Source organism: Argentina silus (assembly GCF_951799395.1).
Source record: "Argentina silus genome assembly, chromosome: 14".
NCBI classification, from domain to species: Eukaryota; Metazoa; Chordata; class Actinopteri; order Argentiniformes; family Argentinidae; genus Argentina; species Argentina silus.
In genome coordinates, this window is record NC_139668.1 from 11973870 (window position 1) to 11995438 (window position 21569).

Genomic DNA, 21569 nt, shown 5'->3' on the forward strand with positions numbered 1-21569 from the left:
CCAACATTTCAGTCAGATGCTCTAACAAAGGGTGGTAGGCGTGTTGGCAATCAAAGTAAGAAGGTGAAAGTTTGTGACCAACTGGGTGTTGAACCACGCCCTTAATAACCACAGTAGCACAGTGAGCTAAAGCCTCGATGAGAGAGACTGACATTCCAGATATCTCTACTCAGGAGCTAGAACACTTGTATCACACGCTAACTCATAAATCTGAACGTATCCAGCCAAGTCTTGCTCACATGTACCCACATGCCCAGAGACCATAATGCCCTTACCACATGTAGAACTTCATTGTTGTCCTGCTCTTGGTTGACTCTGACAGACTTGACGACAGATACAATATGAGTATTCTAAGGTCTCTGTGTGTAGTTTTCTGTTAAAAAAAAAAAAAAAAAGAGAGAGAGAATAGTCTACTGTAACTGGAGCCTTACTTGAATCAGAAACACTTGGAAAGAACTGAATGTCTGAGCTTTGAGGATTTCATCAACAATTACAGTTCTGGAATGACTTCTAGATTCAAATGATGTTAATGCCTTTATCCTACTGTTGTTTTAGCTTGTCCAAAACATTTATGTTTGCTTAATCCAGTGAAACGACCCTTGATGAAAATAAATCAACAATGTTGTGTATAGCCTCTCATGGTTTCAAATCATAAACTGTGGAAATAGTCTTTGTGCAAACATAACAGTTGATTTAGGCTGATCGCAATGCTTTCTTTTATTGACTCAGCGTTGACCTTGTACAGCAAATATGTCATGAAATACGACTCTCCAAGACTTGGAGAGTGCTTATGCCAATCCTTACTCTTTTTGATGTACTGCACAGGATACCCTGTGTGTGCAGCTTTGATTATCTCCTTATTCATTGTACTGTAACATCTCTGTTAAAATGGTATTTTGATTTGAAATACAATAGTAAAGCAGAAAGAAATCATAGCTTTGCTATGGTCTGGTTGTTTGTTGTGGATGTCAGCAGCTAAAACCTTGACTGTTGCAAAGCAGCACTGGGCTAAGTTGTGGACAGTGATAGAAAGTGACACAACTAGTAGCCTATATGGCTTTGTCTGTCTCCTCACTTTACACAGTGATATTGTCTTTTCAATGCCTTGTCGTACTGCTTAATCATAGACCCCTGAGAACATGTGTTTTGGGACACTGTTTGCTAGTCAACTTCTACACGCTTGAAGAGTTGAGTTGAAAGACATAAGAAAAACAAACATATCTGAACAACGACTCCACAGACGATGAATAACCCGACAGAGAGACAGACAGTGGTTAATGTTCTGGCTACCCCCCCCCCCCCCCCCCCCATCATAAACCGTGACTAATATGTTTTCCTTTCTGCTTCGACCACAACCGTCTCTTCATTGATCTGCGTTAATGAAAGCCCAAAGGCGCTCTGGTGTGGTTCTTTGTTAGTTGCTTCAATTTTATGGTCAATGTTTGCGATGTCCCTGTCCATTTCCATGGGGATGATGGAAACTGTCCCGCTGTTCTTGATGGACCTTGACATGTTTTTTTTTTTTAAATGTTTATGGTTGCCAGTGGGGAGATAGCTATTGGTCTGGAGTTTGTTTTATTGTGGTTGGGATGCTGATGGAGTTGGTGCTGAGGCAGAATGAGCAGGAGACAGTAGCGTTGCCGGGCCTCTCGTGTCCGTCTTGTCTTGTGACCCACCAAATAGAAAACACCATGTTTCAACCCACAAGCCTTTCCTGAAGCCAGAGAAACTGGCTCTGACCTCAGTAGGTTTCGGACGTACCTCTTGTGAAAGATTGGGAAGGGAAAGAGAGGGGTCTCTTTCAACCCACACAGACAAGTAGAGAGAGAGAGTCAACTCATGATAGGGTTTTTTTCAGGACCCACTCTGTACTGTCTGTTCTGTCATTCATTGTCTCCAGTGAAACTTTGGCCCTTTTTAGTTTTAGTTGATTCTGCGTGTGTTGCATCGACCACATGAGAGTGATTGGATACTGTATGTTCTGATGCCTCAGCCAGACTATCATTTCCCACTACAGTATATTTCCCAAATCCTGAAAAGAATGTAACTAATGTGTTCTCTTTCCCACCCCTGTACTGCTCTCTCGCTCCATTGAGAGGAGTACTCCATTACTCCATAAGATTTATTCCTGTTGTGGCATGGAAAAGCTTTTTGGAATGGCGCTGCAGTGGTTTCGCTGTTTGGTGGGATGTTAGGTTGGAGTCGGCAGTCTTGGTTTGGCATGGATGGGTTGAGAAAGGAGCCAGAAAAGGAGAGAGAAAAGGGGGGGGACTGTTGGCTATCTGTCTGGATGTCTCCATCCAGACCCCATAACAGTCCTTTTCACTCACCCCAAACGCACTCAGCTCTCAAAATATGTTTTTTTTGTGCAAAGTGTTGACAATATGTTTTCCAGATATTGTCACAGTAAAACAATGAATTCCTGGCAAAAAAAAGTCATTCAGCCAGTCGTTCAGTCAGAGCAAACTGTCAATTTCCAAATGTTATATCAACTCTCTTCATCTGAAACATGCTGTGGTGCAAATCAAACACAGCACAATACCTGCTATTGATTGAATCCCGATCTAATACAGTTTTCAGCTTTTGTTTTGACTCTGAACAGTAGTGATACTGTTTAATCACATCTTGTTTACATAGGGCTGTTGTCAGACCTGCTTGTGCCTGAAAAGAACAAAGTGTTCTGGCTAATCACATTTGTCGACTTCCTCCGGCTGTCGATGCTGATAGTTCCTAGACCAGGGGTAAAACTGGACGAAGAGGAAATTACTTATGGCTGTGGTCCATGGGTGGACCGGGGGCGGGGGGAAGGGGGTGGAACTGTACAGTACATTGTGTTTGTGTGAGAGACCGAGCACGCTGGTAATGTTTTTGTACATTAGTGATGTAGACTCAACGGCCGTTTTGATCTTAGAAGCACCTGAAATATGCTCGTTTTCTACGTGCCTCTCTGATTCTTTTAGAAGCACTGTAGAGGCTTGAAAGCAGGTTCTACTGACAAGTCACATGCTAGCCTCATTTTCGAGAGGAACTCAGGTTCTTTTGTCATTCCAAGTAAAATAAAGGGGATATGATTGCCTGGAGACGAGTCAGGCGGTCTCGTTTGATCTTTATTTGGCCACAAATCCCTTTTGCCTCTAGGGATTACTGATTCCGTGCTTACATAACGGTATGAGAATCAAGATGAGTGTGGGCACAAAATGCTCTCGATGTGGAGAAATGTGTGAGACATATTTCAGAAATACGACACTCTAGTTTTATCCAGTTAGTGAGTTTTTAAGTCCCTATCTATTATTTTTTATTTTTTTTTAAATCACTCTCTATTTGGGCTTTCTGCTCTGGTTCAGGGATCTCCAACTCTGGTCCTGCAGATCTACGGGTTGTGCAGGTATTCGTCCCAGCCCAGCGCACACCTGATTCAATCACAGTTGGCTCAGCCTGAAGTCTACGATTAGTTCATAGTCCAGCCTACGTAATCCAGTCATGACAAGGTGTGTTAGTTCTGGGCTGGAAGGCCTACACACTGAGTAACTCGGTGGTTTGTGTAGTATCCAGGGGCTGTACAGAGGCACTACAGGTCTGTGTGTACAGTTGGCCCCTTATCCAGCCAGCATGAGTTCACAAACTCACAGAAGACAAACACCACCAAGGCCTTTAACACCAGAGAGACAGAGAGAGGAAAGAGAGGGCTAGAGAGGTAAGGAAAGAAATGAGAGAGAAGAGAGAGAGGGAGGAGGGAGGGAGAGAGAGCAAAAGAGAGAGTTTAAGATAATGAGAGAGAGAGAGAGAGAGAGAGAGAGAGAGAGAGACTGAGAGGGAGCGAGGGCGAGAGGGCGCATGAGATTCAGCCCTCTCCTCTACAGAGGCTACTCTGTTTTCCTGGTACAAACACGCCACTTCAAAGGGCCAGCACAGAGTGTAGCCATAGCAACGCCCTTCACCGGTATAGATATACTAGAGATGGATTTTAGTGGCAGACAGACGGTATGGCAGCGTTGATAGCCGGGTATGGGGTGATGACTGATGGTACAATCTACTTGGAAGCTCATCTGGAGGGCAACCACTAAGTTCACCCAGAGTGCAAGAGACCTCCCGCAGGAGAGCACGTACCCTAAACCACTGTTTCCCAAATAGTAGGTCTGGACACATTAGCCAGTCACAGCCCGCTTAAGACTGGGTCCTGGTAGAAACATTAGTTTTGTTTTACGTGGTGCGTCACACGAATTTGGAAGAAATTGAGGTACAGTATGTCACAAAATAGTGCTACATACTAGTTTGAGAGCCATTGCCCAAAACAACTCCTCAGCCTATTGAGTTATAGACTTGCTCCCTGCTTATTATTTTCTATCAACTTCCGTCGAGCTGACTTTGTACCCATCACTTTATGGCTGTCTTTCAACCAAAACCTACTGTTCTCCATATTGATTGTGCTTTCTGTTGTGTAGAAGCATGCATGTGAGTCTGCCCTGCAGGTAGAGCATGGCCATGGGTGGAAGTGTGGCTTGCAGGGAGCCTGTCAACTCATGTTTAACCTGGAGGCTTAAGAACATGATGAGAGAGAATGAGAGGGAGATATAGAGAGGGTGGGGGGAAGAACAGTGAGAGCAATTCTAGAGAGGGAGAGAGTGGAAAGAGAGAGAGAAAGAGACTTGATGAGAAACAGAACAACAAGCAAAAAGTAGAGCGAGAAGAAAGGATTTGAGGTTCTGTCAATCACATTCCAAGCCTACAGTTCATACTGTACACACAAACACACACACACAGACACACATAAACACACACACACACACACACACACACACATCCTCCACCACTCCCCTTAAGGAATTCCTGCTTTACATACTCTTGGCACAGCTCTCTCTTCCTCTCTTAAGTGTGTGTGCACGTCAACACAGGGAGAGGGAGAACAAGAGGGAGCAAGGGAGGGAAAGTCAAAGGAGGGAGTGAGAGAGTGAGAAAGAGAGAGAGAGAGAGAGAGAGAGTAAGTAAAAGCAAGGAACGAGGGAAAGGTACAGCGGGAGATATAGTCCCAGTCTGCATCCAGACCTCCTAGTTTTTCCTCTCTCGTTTTGGGCACTTGGATTGATAGAAGCTGCAAGACCGTCTCTTGGCCTTATATAGTGCTTTTTAAATGCCTTGGCTGCAGACAGAAGAACAAAAGCCAGCGGTATTAAGTGTGGGTCCTGGAGAAGTCAAGAGACACACACACACACACACACACACACACACACACACACTCGACTTTACTGGCTCTCTGGCACGCGTTTGGGATTAATCCTGTTGTTTTGAACGGAGGGGGGGAACGAACGGAGGAGAGTGTCTCTATTTGGCGTTCTCTCTCTCTCTCTCTCTCTCTCTCTGCTGTCCTGTGTTTGGAGGTAGACTGAATACGCAGAGAAGAGAGCGAGGGAAGGAGAGAGAGAAAGTGAAAACGAAGGCTTCCATTGAACAGGTAAGAGAGCTGGCTGGACTGTCAGCCCTAGTTGTATTGATTGGCTGATGATGTGGTCCCCTTTGGCTTGTTGTGCCGAAAGCTCCTTCTCAGCTAGTATTTGATGTCAATATCAATAAAAATAGTTTATTCTTCTCTTCATTTAACCAAACTAAAAGACGTTTTACATTGTAATGACTATGATCAGATGTCTTGGTTGCATTAATATTGCATGCACTGTATTAGGTTTGTGAGTGAGTGAATGATGTTTGACATAAGTCAATACATATAAAGACAAACTAATAATCTAAATAAACTCTTTCAACTTCGTAGACATACAATATATCAATGAAGAACAAGTACTGAGTGCGCAGCAGTGCTTTGTACATGGTTCCCATGTGTTACGCTGTTGACCTGGCAAAGTGGCTCCTCTGGGAATTTGGAGGGTTCATTTGAGTTGCTTTTTGACTTTCATGTCCTGAGCAGTAGTGATTTGTGACTACAGATTTGGGCTGGATGACTCTATGGCCAAACACACGCACGCACGCATGCGTGCACACACACACACACACACACGTTTGTCTTTTACTATAACTAATGCATCTGACGGGACAGACAAGTCTACAGCAAAAACTAGGACAATAGGTCAACCTGGCGGTTGGGTGTGTGTGCGTGCTTGCATACATGTGTGCGTGCATGCGTGCATGCGTGCGTGCCAGACAGATAGCAATATAGTCTGCTCTACTTTAAATGATTTAGCCTTTCTTTCCCTCTTACCTTTTCTATCTCACCCCCTTCACTTGTTTCCCTAAGAGAGGATGTAGATTGATAGGCACCCTCACTCACCTCTGACCTTAGGCTACCACTTTCGAAGGTGGTTATAAGTTAGAGGTCAAAGAGTCGTGGGCTACTTTGTCTTCTCTTTTTTTCTCAGTGAAAACAAGTGGGAAGTCTTACACATTTAACCAATTTGAGAGACTGAAGAACTCATAGAAAATCATAGAATATACTGTATAATATATAAGTTATTAAATATTAGTTGTAGGGTCATTAAATTTGTTTTACCCTGTCCTCCTGACACTTTCAACTGAGATGGTAGAACAGCTCTCAAACCTTTCTCATCATCTCATCTCATATCCCCCACCGCTTTCCTTACCTCCGGAAAAACCTCTTCAATGGCCAAAAGTGCCCTAAATCAATGCTTTCCACCACATCTTCCCTTCAACATTAAGATGTTTTGTGCGAATAACGGCCATAGACTGGCTGCTCTCCAGATAGATCCGTCCCTCCAGAACGATTTCTCCTCCTCTCTTCCAAATTCCTCTCTTAACATCCCACATTCCCGTGGGCCAACTCTGTAACCCCTCATCTTTTGCCTCGAGGCATTGGAACCCCACCAAACCCTCCTGGAGGAGGTAGAAGAACGATGAGTTAGGAACAGCTTTTGGGACCAGTAATGAGTGTTAAATGAAACATTAAAGAGGCAAAGGTATTTGCTGAGCCAAGACTGTGCACAAGGCTGTATCAACTCAACAGCAGCCAGCCTCTTTCCTGATGAAATCATCCTCTTAGCCGACATTTTCGTGTGAATAGTCTCTTTTTCTTTCTTAATAAATTAAGTGTTTCACGCTGTGACACTTACATAGCACGGAATGCCGTGTAAGATGTGAAATGTCACACTGAAAACAAGACAAGTTGGCTTATTTATTCCCACCAGAGTACCACTAATGATTCCACTCTAAAGCTGCGTAAAATGTAACTGTTTGAGGAATAAGACAGACATATGCTGTCCATTGTTGAGCTTTCCTTACAGCTAAGTTGGTCTCCTAAGTATGTGTTCTAAAGTGTAGCTTTTACCAGCGTGAGGAGGGTGTACAGTATGGCATTTCTGTGTGCGGTGGTGGCCATTCACGAGAGGATGAGTGTAATTTGAGGGGCGGTTCACAGTGAATTAGAGGGAGATGAGGCCTGCCTGCTGGCTTGTTTCTGCTCTCTAGCCAAATGAGAGAAAGAGCAGGGAGGGAGAGCATCAGAGAGGTCCACATGAGATCGGACATTGGTCCCTGATTTGCTGGATAAAAAATGATTAGTCACGCAGAAGGAACATGTTTGAGTCGGAAGGTATCAACTGCAAATGTTGTTTACAGTGGGAACATTTGGAAAGGTAGACCAGTACACACATATTTAGATCCAAGTGTATGTCTGTGTCTGGACACTGTGTTTGTCGCTGACATTGGCATGGCCTCATCAGAGGGTAACCCAAGTGCTCTTGTCTTTGGTTAATGGGGCTATTAGCGGGCAAGCGAATGAAAAACATCCTGTGGTCACTTTGAATTCAAATATGAACTTTGGAGGAACTCTGAACCACACCTGAACACAGTCCATAGCTCTCCTATAGGCCGTCCTAGTTCAACTAACTCACCCGTTCCAGTGATGACCAAAACATGCCTGCTTTAAAGCTGTCCAACAAGTACCCTGCGATGTAATGTGTTCCTGTGATCATGCATGGAACTCAGAATTGGCTTTAAAACCAGAGGTTTTCAACCTACGTCCAAAGCTAGCCACAATTGCACATATGATATTCATCAGTTTCCCCGCCGAGGCTGATATTTAGTGCTTATGAAGGTATGGTAGTGGTTTGGTTATAGCCATACAAGGGATGAAACGCTAGCCATAGCCCGCTCACCGCTCACCACAATTAAACCATGGTCAAATAGCTAGTTACACAATGATTCATGGTTCTTGCATTCCCACACTGCTGTGTGAAGCTCCCTTGGTAATGGCAGAGCAATATTAATTGCTCTCTATCAGTTCTCCAATGACATTCTACTGTTGTTTTCGACCAATGGATGAGCTTAACCAGAGTTCTGTATGTGGGGCTTGGGAGCATTCTCTTAGTGCTATTCCAGTATTGATTCACTGTCAGTCCAACTCTGATGTGGTTTTAGTTAGGTTTTGCTGGAGTCCGCTGTTAACTGTGATATCTCTCTCTGTTTGTATCCCACCAGTTAGGAAATGGTAAATTAGCTCATATTGGGACATCCTGTCTTGAGGTATGTGTGTGTACTGTATGTTTTAGTAAATTATGAGACAGTGTAACCTACATTAACATTATTTATGCTATGTGTGAACATTCCACTGTCCATTCATGATGGTTAAACTAACACCCCACCCCCCCCCCACCCCCCCCACACACACACACACACACACACACACACACACACACACACACACACACACATACACGTAGCAGGGGACCTGCCTCCCAGGCGGTTCTTGTCAGCTTCCTCTTGTGTTAGAAATGAGTTTATGCTTAACTATCCATCTCTGTGATTTACATTGTGGGCCCCAATGGAAGGAGGCCAGGCACTCTTTGTTGATGCTGTTGATAGTGTTGATATATAATTCCAGCAGCACCAAAAGTGCTGGAGGCTGTTTTTCTAAGCAGGGCCCGTAAAGCAACGGGAAAAGCGAGAAGGTCGCTGGCTCACCCAAAGTCTCGCCGCGAGAATCTGGTGTTGCAGACGATTGTTTATGACATGGAAAAACTTGCTGGCACTGTTGGTGTTTGGCTAGTGTCAGATTGTGTTGATGGAAGTCAATGGAAATGGACGCAGTTGCCCGGGAACCCGTCGTCGGGTTAGAAACACACTTGTTTGATCTCCTCTGGCTATGCTCCCTTTGTCATTTGTCATTTGTTTTGATCCAGGCCAGGTATTATTTTACCATTTACTGCACATGACACAAACCTAGCAGTACTCTGCCAGCGATACACTTACTGTATACTAAATAGAATGCAGAACATTACACAACTCAATGTCGTGCCGAAATGGCAAAACAGGTTTGAACATGCACTCTTTATCGCAGTACGCTACAGATTTATTAGCCATCCAAATCAAATAGCAACCTAGTCTATCTATAAATCCGTCCAAAGTGCTGTTCCAGTTGATGTCCTTATTTGGCGTCTTTGAAAGTGAAGTATTTACTTTCTTAGGCAAACTGCCATTATTTCTGTAGTAGCTCTTGTGTGGGCAGGCAAGAGCTACAAGAATGCCAAACGTGGTTCGATCAGCAATGTTATATTTTTGCTTCTTCTTCTTCTTCTTCTTCCTCTTCTTCTCCTTTGAAGTTGTTTGGCAGTTTTATACCCTTTAATGGAGTTGATAGTGTCCCTGACACCCACCCATACTCATCTGATAAGAGTAGAAGTTGCCGCTAGACACTGGGGTTGCGCTTTACCTGGCTTCACACTGGCTTCCTAACCCTAACCCTAACCCTAACCCTAACCCTAACCCTAACCTTTTCAAATTGAATCTTTTGTGTCTCCGTTTTTGTAGACACTGCATGCTACTTGATTCGGCAGTGAAAGGTCTCATCTTTAAAAAAAGCAGTTACGTGTTCACCACAGGATACAGGCATCAAACATCATAAAAATACAAATAAATGCTGAGATTGTTTTTGCAGAGATTTGTGAATAATTTCATTCAGAGATTTGCAAAACAGAGATGCGCAGTGCAGAGTAGAACATTAAAAAACAGATGTGTTTCTGTTTCACGACCATCATCAGCGTATTGCTCTCTCTTAGCACAGTTTTATATGGGACTAAACGTTTCTTGGAATACATTGTGCAGGAGGGCTACTTGTTTCAACCTGTTTAAAATGACGCGTGGGAGAGTGGCGGGAATTCATTCATTTTTTTTTTCACAACTATCTGGGAACCCGAGCTTGGTTTCGCCTAGTGACAATCAAGTATAGAAAGCAGATGAGGGTGATGATGTGGATGATGATAATAATAATTTGAATGGTTTTTTTAAACCGTTAGGGTTAGGGTTAGTAGTAGACTATTGAGACACAACTCAGATCTCCGCGGAGCTCTCCAGTACTGCCTTGCTCTACTAGTCCCAGGTTTGGCATGTTTGCAGGGGCGGGATTCTGAGGCATCCTGGGTGGCTGGCTAAGGGGCTTAATCTTAATCCCTCGTGACCGGATTAACCCCTTGTCGCAGTCACTGACCCCATCCCCTCCTCTGATGGAAAGAGCTTGTGGTACTATTGTACCACTATTGTGGTCTCTCTTGTGGTCTCTATTGTGGTCTCTATTGTGGTCTCTATTGTGGTCTCTATTGTGGTCTCTCTTGTGGTCTCTATTGTGGTCTCTATTGTGGTCTCTATTGTGGTCTCTATTGTAAGCTTTGCATGGTTTATATATTGAGTGTGGGTTGGTGTAGTAACACAGAGACTGGTTAAATGAGATTGTTAATGTTAAAATGTCTTATGTGTTCTTATCTGATTTGCCTGAATAAATAAAGCTCTAATACAAATAGAATATGATCATTTTACAGGCTTTGGATCTAGAACAGAAGAAAGCAGTGAGATAAAGATATATATATATATATATTTTTATTTATTTATTTTATCTCCAGTGAAACAAAGTTGGCGTTCGTGTAGATCTGACCCGTCTTTGTTAGAGAATGCGGGTAGTACCCTACCTTTTGAAGCAGCTTTCATCTGTCTTCCAGCTCCTCTGACCTGGTCTAAACCCAGTAAATATAGTCCATATTAGTCCAGTCTTCAACTACACCTGCCTTATATGGATGGCTTTGGTTTGGTATGGTTGAATCAGTTCCTCAGTGATGTGGTCAGAGCATGGTACGGTATGAGGGGGAGATTGGGGAATGACATGAGAGAGTTTTATTAAGGTGTAAATGTTTGTGTCTGTCAATCTGCCTGTCTGCCTGTCTGTCTGTCTGTCTGTCTGTGTTCACTGATTTGTGTTTTATGTTTTGCTACTGTGTGTCTTTGTCTGTCTGTCTCTCTCTATACTGTTTTTTGTCTGTATCTGTGTATATCTGTCTGTCTTTCTATCTGCCTGTCTGCCTTAATGTCTATCTACCTGTTTTACAGTCTGTGTTCCTTAAAGGGATAGTTCACCCAAATTACAAAATTAGTTAGACGGTACCTTATGTTCCACAAGCAAGATTGTTTTGAATTATTTCAATTAGACATTGCTGACCAGAGCTAAGTTTAGCCACTGCTAACCCAAATCCAATGGGAGTGAATGGGACAAGTGGACTAAATGTGTAATTCGGATGAGCTATCCCTGTAACAGGACTGAGCATGTGATTAGCAGAAAGGACGCCACCTCTGCTTCAGTGGAATGGCTAAGAGGCTGAAGCACTACTAAACAGTGTTTGCTTTGTCAGCAGACTCCTATAAGACTGACAGGCCTGAGGCCCTCAGAGTGATCTATCTGTGTCAGTCAGGGCCCCAGGTACACACTGTAAAAAGTGCACATGAAATGACTCGCACAGGCATGAGGGACAGCCCTGGGCCGACCCCTAATATCACACACAGAGGAGTGCATGCACATACACCCCAACACAGGCACACACACACCGTCAAAGATGGAGACAGGCATATACTGTATGTACACACACACACACACACACACACACACTTCTTAAGATCTAGGAAGTCAGACAGAAATATGTGTCGAGGGACTGTCTCAGTTATCCGTGTACTGTATGTGGGTAGACTTCCTACACAGAATCTGAGCTTAAACTAAGCCTTTCCACCATTCACTCCTATTGTTGTGACAGGATGTACAGTATGTGGATTCACTGGGATGTGCAGAGTTAGATTAATCTGGGCTTAGCCAAATAAACATCAACCTACAACAGTTTGTTACACACTCTCTCTGTTGCTATAGAAATTTAAAAAAACAAAAAGTCACACTTCTCGGCAGAAAACTTATTTTCTTCGGATTTGACCCCATTGGTGCTTAAGGTCAGGCAAGGCAGACATTACAAGAGGCATTGAGCTTACTAGGAAATCAGGGTTGCGATTACGTAGCACCTCTTTAACACAACTCCCATGTGGAATGGTAAAATAACATTTTCATGATGGCCAACAAAGGAAAAGCTTTGTCACTTAAATGTAATACATTTGTTCGAATGTCAGTCACCGTTTGTCTAAAGTGTGACATCCAGACACCCTCTGTCTTAATACATCATATTATACAGAGTTGATGGTTTGTCTCGCTATGAGGGTCTGAGAAGTGGGGTCAGCTCTTTGCTACTGCTGCTAACACAGCAAGCCTGTGGAGTTAGCCAGGGCTTAGCGGAGGGCTAAGGACGCACTCAGTGAATTCTGTAGCCAAAACAGTCTCCCATGTTTGTCTGGGTCTGTCTGTCTGTCTGTCTGTCTCTCTCTCTCTCTCTCTCTAAAACGACAGTGAGATCAACTCTCCTTGAGGTATTTTCCAAAGCGATGCTGAGGTCACAAAGAGGTGTCAAAGGGAGGGGGGACAGTTAGAACAGAAAGACGGCATTGAGCAACTTACTGAATTTCATGAAACTAGAATGAGCATGTTAACATACACGAATAAAACAAGAATGATCATCAAAAAATTTGTTACTATTGTACTGTACAGCCTGTACTACTGGAGTCATTTTCTCTTTGTTTACAATCCGTGCAGAAAAATAACAAAAACAAAAAACAACTTGTGATACTGTACTCACATATCTGAATCTAGCCGTTCGACTTCTCTGATGATGATAGCAGTACTGCATCAATGAGGGATTTGTCTCAATAGCAACTAATTACATTGGGTTCCTTCCTCTGTGTGTCTGCTGTCCACTGATAATGTGTTGTCACCCTACAGCTTGTAAACATCCGCTGCTAGTCACACACACACTTAGGCAGGCATGGTTCACACGCACACACGCACACACACACACACACACACACGCACACACGCACGCACGCACGCACGCACGCACGCACGCACAGCCCATCACACTTTTTGTTCATGCTTTGATCTTAAAAAAAACATCCTGTTGACTTAATTGAAAAGGAATGTTCTGGGTTTTGGGATGAAGAGACAGAAATAGAGAAGACAAAAATTATATAACCATGCATTATGATCAGAAATTCAATATTGACCATATTAAGATCCATAACTGGGTTGTTTGACGTCTGTGTTATCCAATGGTGCACAGATATGCCGTCTAGTCTACGTCATGAACTAATTTAATATTAACTGAGTTATGCGACACAATGAGTTACCAGTTATCTGAAGCTGATATAAATATCAATCTATTTTAGCTTTGCAAATATGTGGTCCTCTGTGGCTCAGTTGGTAGAGCATGGCACTAGTACTGCTAAGGATGTTGGTTTGTTTTCCGCTGGGACCTTTAAAAAACATATACAAAAACTGTACACACTGCACTGTGCGTCACTTTGCATAAAAGCAGCAGCTATTATATGGCATATATTATAAACATATATTATTCCATCCTCAGTCTGTATTTTTGCCATGGTTTGGCAGGTGTTGATGCGAATGATGTACTGGCAACAAGCAGACAGGAAACAACAACATGGAGTGGTAATTACATTGTTTCGGATGCAACACAGACCATACTGATATGACTGCTCTGTTGTTTCTCAAGGGGAGGCGCCATGCAGAATTCAATATAAAACGCTTTGTGGGAAACTGTGAGGAGCAAGCAGGTGCAGCTCTACCGTGATGTGGATCTGTGTTGCAGAATGGTTTTGGCTTCTGATACCCTCACAGACACTGTAGATACTTTGAGTTCGCAGATTATGAGGTTTGTAGACACTAAGATGCTGCATGAACATCACTAACGCTAATTGGATTGAGCACACCCCAGAGAGCAGCCACAACTGACTGAACACTGGATTGGAACCTTGCACACACATATCTGGGATTTTGGAGTATCAACTCCATTCTTAAATGTGAATGACAGCAAAACATCAATAGAAGAGGATTCTGTGATTTCTTCTTCTCTTTCTCCGTCCCTCTATCTCTCCTCTCTGTTCTGTTAATACTTTGTACGTGGTCGGTGTGGAATGGTTGGATTTGTTGTTTTTTTCTGCGGCAGTGAAGACTCTCTAATCCTATTATTCCAGACTGAGGCTTCATTAAGACCTGGAGGCAGTGAAAGCTAAACCAATGAATCTCCGGTCTACTCACTGACATTATAATCTCCCCCTGACTTTGGTGTGTGTGTGTGTGTGTGTGTGTGTGTGCGTGTGTGTGTGTGTGCGTGCGTGCGTGGTATCTGCTACCAGCATTGGTACTGTACACATACTGTGTGGTCACATGTCATTCAGTATCCTTGAAGTTATCCATGATGTGGCCTATTGTGACAGTCCAATTGTATGACCATACAATGCTGGAGGCAGGGTGTTGATGTAGTGGATGGTGAAGTTAGCATTGCACAGTTACATCACCTTCCTGAGACCTGAAGAAGTCATTGTTTTGGTAGGGGGAATGGTGAGTACGCTAGCTTTGACATTACATTTCATTTAGTTTCATGGCTTTCAAATCTAGCCTTGGTTAAATCAGCCGTGGCTTTTCTTTCTTTTCTTTTGTGTGAGGTCTTTTTCTGTGAGATCGTAGATGACTTGCCTAATACTATACTATTCAAGAGAGAATGTTTGGAAAAGTATCCCACTTGGGCATTTTCTTTCTCTCTCTCTCTCTTTCTCTCTCCCTCTCTCTCTCTCTGAATGTAATCCTCAACAGTATGTAATGCTCTATGACTTTAGATTGATGTCTTTGAGATTCTTGTCCAAACCTGATCGTCTCCTCTCTCTCTCTGTCTCTACAGGCCTCCCCGATTTGTCATGTGCCCACCAACTATGAGCTGGTGAGTACTTCTTATTTACAGTGGGTGCCTCTATAAGATGGTATAATGTAAGGAACGGATCAGAAACAGTTAATCCAACTTGAATGAGTTGCTGTGAGGTCCTGTGCTAAGAAAAAGTGTGTGTGTGTGTGTGTGTGTGTGTGTGTGTGTGTGTGTGTGTGTGTGTGTTTCCCCTCCGTCCCTGACTTTTCCTAAATGTCTGTTTTTAGCATAATACCATTTTACAATTTCAAAATCAGTCATAGAAGGAAATCTGGAAGCATTTTCATGACTACCACAGCTTATTTGACAGCCATCATCATCTCCAAGTCACGATCTGAGGCACGATTAACAGCCGACCGAGCCCGAAGGGCCATTACAGGTCACTGTTGATACTGACTTTTCTGTCTCCTCTAACGTCAAACTGCAGCTTATGTTCAGCCTCGTACATCCATTCTCCCCTCGAGTTAGCAGGCACCTTAAACATGCTCCATTCAGGCTGTAAAGTCATCAACAATGATGAAATTATCATCATTGTTATTATTAAATCAATGATCTCGTGTAATATCTCACACTGTGTTACATTTGGCCCCAACCCTAGCAGCCATGACAAACCTTACAGTATATGCTAGCTAGCTGGCAACAATTCTGACTGTCGTGAAAATGTAGCCAACAGATCATAATGACACAAGGATTGATATTCATAAAACCTTAAGACAGCAAAAGAAACATACTGTAGATCAAAAAACTACTTTTCCCAATAAAACCTGCAGATGGTGAGATATTTGACTGAATGTTTTCATGCAGGGAGTAAACCTAATCGTGCATGTACTGAGTGAGATTCATCTCTCTAACTGATTGGAGAAAAGCAGAGTGTTACAATTGTCCCCGGTCTCACTTTCTACAGTTCTACAGTACCATTACCCTGCTCATACATTATACAGAGAAGCACAGAGGCCTTTAATAGAGTACATGACCTCCCTATCTCAGACAGTACATAGACAGCCCTAGAGGTGATTGGTAGAAGTAAACTGACCCTTAGATCTGATTCTACAGGAAGACATGGATCATGCCTGGAAACCAGAATCCCTGTAACCTAGTACTGTAGGTTACACCTTCCTTCAACTTCAAATGTCAATTTGGAGTTGACTATATTTCAGATTGAATTGACACAACGTAATGTCAGGCTAAATCGTTACCAGTTGACACAATTAAGAATTTTAAGTCTGCGGTGTAACTTACCTTCTTAAAGGGATGGTTCGCTATGTTTAGACTTAGTTTAGTACCTTTTTTTTCAGTTGTTGGCATTGATGTAGGATCATCCAGATCGTTTAACGTGCATATATTTGTTATTTAGCAAGACTGGCCAGGCTCAGCTCACTATAATGTAAAATAACAGGACATGTAGACCCCTGCTCTATAAAACTAGATTGCCCCTTTAAGTTGAAGCTCTCACAATTGTGTACAGTACTTGTCTGTGTCACGCCATGGAAAATCGAGAAAAACATGCCAGCTATTTCCACAGACTGTTAATACTCAAAACGCTGTTAAAAGATGGACAAGATAATTTTAATGACCAAAGCTGGTTATGGTCTCCCAGTTTTGGCTAGCCTGGTGTAAGCACATTCTGTGTATTACTCAAGGCCAAGAATCCAATTATAACATGCCTCTTGAATGGTAGGCATGTGTATACATATGGATGATATGATAAGATCTCTCTCACTCACCCATGGTTAAGCTGACCATAATTTCAGTGGTCGGTTCGAGCAGCTACATTGAGAGTTGGTTGTCTGCTCTAAGTTGTCCCGTTCAGAAAGCATGTACACTATAATAAGGGTTCATTTTTGACAGAGCAAAAATGTGGGATGTTACCATAAAAATACAAGGCAGAAATGATGCATACAATATGTGTGTGCAATGCATATGCAGTCATTATTTGTATTGCTGTATGCTCTGTGAAGTTCTACGGTTGCTTGTGGTAACATCTCCACAGTTATCCACTGCCAAAATGTCAGGTGATGCTTCAAGTTATTTCTGGACTAAAGTATTTTTATTCTCTCCTTGAAAAATATCCAAAGACCTAAATGAGCAATGCGATTTAGTTATTGAGCTAAGACCATACTGTACGCATTAGAAACAAGACTACAGTATACTGCATGTCTAACCTTTTCTTTAACAATTAAATTGAGATGATAACTTTCATGAATAAGCCATTACAAATATGTGTATGCTTGGAAATGTGTATACTGCTTATGAAAGCCTAATGCTGGAATATCATATTTCTATTGCATGTTCACCATTTATAAATGTTCATGCTTATCATGAAAGTGATCAAATATCTCTTTTTGAGGGGGACCTGGCAACTAAGCACATTTCTACCGAGAGTGTTTGTGTAAAGCCTGCAGAGTGATGGCAGCAGTGTGGGTTTTGAACTTATGACTGATCAAAAGCAGAAGATGTGACCCCTGAGTTCTTCTTTCACACATCTATGTAACATCCTGGGATTGTGGCAAGAATACACACACAAGGTCATAAGTTCAACACCAAGGTTTAAGGGCTAGGGGGGGTATGTCTTCAATGGCTTCCTTCCTTCCTTCAATGGCCTCCTTCCTTCCCTCCTTCCCTTTGGTGTCCTCTGTCCTGTAGTAAGAGGACTTGAGAGATAAAAGAAAGTAACAACAGGGTAATTATTATGTTTGCCCTCCAGGGGGTGCCCCAGTCCACAGCACAGTAATAGACGATGTTCAAATGTGTTTTTAAAGCATCCTTGCTTTCTCCCTTCCTTGAATAAACCACTGGCCTACAGTAGTGTCTATTAATTGGTGAAAGACATACAGTGGAAAGCTTGCTTTGTCCAATCCAAACATGTTAGATCAGTAATTACTTCAAGGAAGAAGGGTTGTATTTATAACATATTAGAGCAGGGTCATAATTTAGTGCGTCGATTTCATAACACAATCAAATTGTTTTTTTTTCATTTTAATGTCTATCCAAATTGTTTAAGCACATATTCTGTTTATTTCCTGTGGATGTTATCTATTTAAGGTGACTCCCATGGCCTTTGAAACAGTGCCTCTGCTCATTATTATTTTTAGCCTTCCTCCCTTGGCCTTAAATGTAGGCTGCATTTTTGTCCTCCCATGCCTTTTTGGTACTGGGTTGTTCCTAATCTTAAGAATCACGTGTGTGTGTGTGTGTGTGTGTGTGTGTGTGTGTGTGTGTGTGTGTGTGTGTGTGTGTGTGTGTGTGTGTGTGTGTGTGTGTGTGTGTGTGTGTGCGCGCGCATGTGTGTGTGTGTGCGCATGTGTGCATGTGCGCGTGTTTTTTCAAGGCACTGAGACTGGGCTTTGTGTCACCTGATGTAGAGACTTCTCTCTTCTTCAAGACTGATGGTGGTGGGAGAGAGGATGGATTGAAACAGAGTATCTGATTTGATTATGTATATGATTGTGTGCATTTCTGTGTGCAGATACTGTAGTACTGTACTTTTGTATGTTTGTGTGTGTGCGTGTGCATGTGCATGTGCACGTGTGTGTGCGCGCCCACATAGACCCAAGGCCCTCATGTTCTCCTCTCAGGGTTAATGGAATGGCAGTGTGTCTCAGGTGGATCATTAACTGTGGACAGGAAGAGAGGTCTATAAAATAACCTCCACACAGCTGCTCTCTCTCTCTCTCTCTCTCTCTTTCTCTCTTTATCCCTCTTTCTTTCTCTTTCAGTCACTCACTCAGTGTAAGAAATAGATTCAGGGGTGAGTAGTCCACTCACCTTTTTCCTTCTCTCTCTCCCCAGCCTCCCACTCCTCAGCTCCCATTGAAGCATGTAGAAACTCCGGTAAGTCTATTGTTACAGTATATACTTCTGTCATGTTGAGATATTACCACAATGGTAGCACTTTACATTACAGCTCAGAATAAGTGGATAATAACATGGTAATAACCATGGTACTTACCAGTAATAACCTGTAATTACCAGTGACAAGAAAGACAATTCTGTTGTTATTACGTGGTACGTTTGAATGTAGTTTTTATGTAATTATTTTTGCATGAATGATGCTTGAACAGAGAAGCTATATAGATATATATATATAGATAAATAGGTACTTTATTGATCCCAGAGGGTAAATTAAGGCATTACAGCAGCTCACATCACAAACCACAACAACAAAATGAAGTGACAATAGAATAATAGAATAAAACAGATATCTGAAACATTATATACAGTAAGAACAGTCCAGTATGATTTAACTTCCCCCAGCCTGACTCTGATCACCCCGATCGAGCCAGCTGTAGGAGGAGTTGTACAGTCTTATTACGGCAGGCAGAAAAGATCTCATATAGTGCTCCTTAGTGCAACGTGGTTGTAATAGTCTGTTGCTAAAGGAGCTTCAGTGTCATGTAGGGGATGGGAGGGATTGTCCTTGACGGCCAGGAGTTTGGTCCTCATCCTCCTATTGGCCACCTCCCCCACAGTGTCCAGGGTGACACCGAGGACAGAACCAGCTTTCCTAATAAGCTTGTTCAGCCTCTTGGTGTCACCTTCATTGATGCTGCCCCCCAGCATACCACCGCGTACAGCACTGCGTTGGTGCTGATGTTCAGCAGATTCCTGCACACGCCAAAGGACCTGAGCCTCCTCAGGAAATAAAGCCGGCTCTGGCCCCTCTTGTACAGGACATCTGTGTTACTAGTTCAGTCCAGTTTATTGTCCAGGTGCACCCCCAGGCTCTGGACCACCTCCACGTTCTCTTCCAGGATGGAAACAGGAGACAGGGGGACCCTAGTCCTCCTAAAGTCCACCACCATCTCCTTTCTCTTGCTTATATTGAGTAGCAGGTGGTTCACAACAGCTGTGACAGGCACAAACTTTACAAGCCAAGCCTTAACATACCACAATCGCTACAGTAACCGCTACACAGCCTACATCGTTATCACCATATTAACAATATTTAAGAGACTAACACGCGTAACCTACAATTCTAATCCATGTTTACGATAACAGAAATCAGTTACACCAGCGGGCCTCGGTAGCAATAAATTAATAAAACAGAAAGCTTACCTTTTGAATCGGAGGAGTTACAATGTTGGATAGCCTTAGCCAGCTAGCTAACATAAAAAGCATTCTTCTCTAGTTGAGTCAGAGAAGTTCATTCAGTTCATTCTTTGATCTGTTGATTAGATGGACAAGATTAGTTAGTTCATACTGGAAGAGCTCTGATAGGTTGGAGGACGTCCTCCAGAAGTTGTCATCATTATTGTGTAAGTCTATGGTACTGGGTGAAAACCATGAACCTCCTAGGTTTTGTATTGAAGTCAATATAGCCAGAGGAGAATGGAAAATATCCGTCCTTTGGCTACACCATGGTGTTACCCTAGAGGGTGACCCTCTTTGCGAAACAGTGGATGTTAATCAGGTATTTGGTGACGTAAATTTATTTAGTATAGGAGCCTCCACTAATGGAAACAATAATACTGAAACAAGCGTCTTTTATGGAAAATAATTAAGTGGAAACTACAGTCCGCCTTGCCATGTAAAAACAAGGTAATTTACTTTCTTGTTACTGGTAATTACCATGGTGATTTACCATGCTATTACCCACTTATGTTGAATGTAAAGTGCTACCAAATTGGTAGCAAAAGTGATGATGTAGCAATACAGATATTGTTTTTGGGTTGCCTGGGTAGTGTGATTCTACAATTCACTAGAACTGAGTGCACATGCACTGAGTGAATTCAAATTTGAATTGATCCCAACATTGGTGGATTTTACCTCGAAAAATCATTAAATCTTATGTAAACTACCAAACTCTGGAGGTTGTGCACCAGTGTGCCAATAAATGTGTTTTTTTTTTACTCAGTAAAACAGTAAACATACTTCTGAATATGTTGGCCAAGTGTGTGTGATTTGCTGAATTCTACCAGTGCTGGTGAGGCTTTGAAGTAAGAGGCTGATGGTGTGGTACTGTTTGCAGTCCTAGCTAAGCTTGAGGGTTCACACTTTAAAACATGTATGCCTCCCCTATGAGAGCACACATTACTATATCAGGTACACACACACACACACACACACACACACACTAAGACAAACACAAACACACTGATGCGTGATTTTAACAAGCACTACACACACACAAACATTGAACACACACACACCGCCCCGATGGTGTATTCCCTTTAAGTGTACTTCAATTCGTGAGTCATATCTACCCTGTGGAGATGAGTCATGCAACACTGTCCTCACCCAGAAGTTTGCAGCAGCTGTGTGTGTCAGTGTGTGTTTGTTTGTGAGGCAGGACCAGGATATAAACAGAGAGAGGAGAATCTGTGTTTGGACACTGCTTTAGTTTAGTTTTAGTTAGCTACACATCATTTACCACTATAATTTACTAGATTGCTGTCTGAAATAGCCACATACTTAACACCCACATGTCTTTATCTATCTGATTAACACTTACATTGTATTTAGGTATGCACATACTCTATGTCCTGT

The 21569-nt window shown here is 42.6% G+C and overlaps 1 protein-coding gene across 1 annotated transcript in view; it reads left to right on the top strand.

The window, feature by feature from the left end:
• The first annotated feature begins 5393 nt into the window (after window positions 1-5393).
• The window catches only part of tns1a (tensin 1a), a 53252-nt gene continuing 37076 nt past the window's right edge, over window positions 5394-21569 (top strand). Inside the window, exons 1-3 of the mRNA XM_083684941.1 lie at window positions 5394-5449; window positions 15063-15101; window positions 18873-18914. The gene's annotated coding sequence lies outside the window, so the exon portion shown is untranslated. The remainder of the gene's footprint in view (window positions 5450-15062; window positions 15102-18872; window positions 18915-21569) is intronic.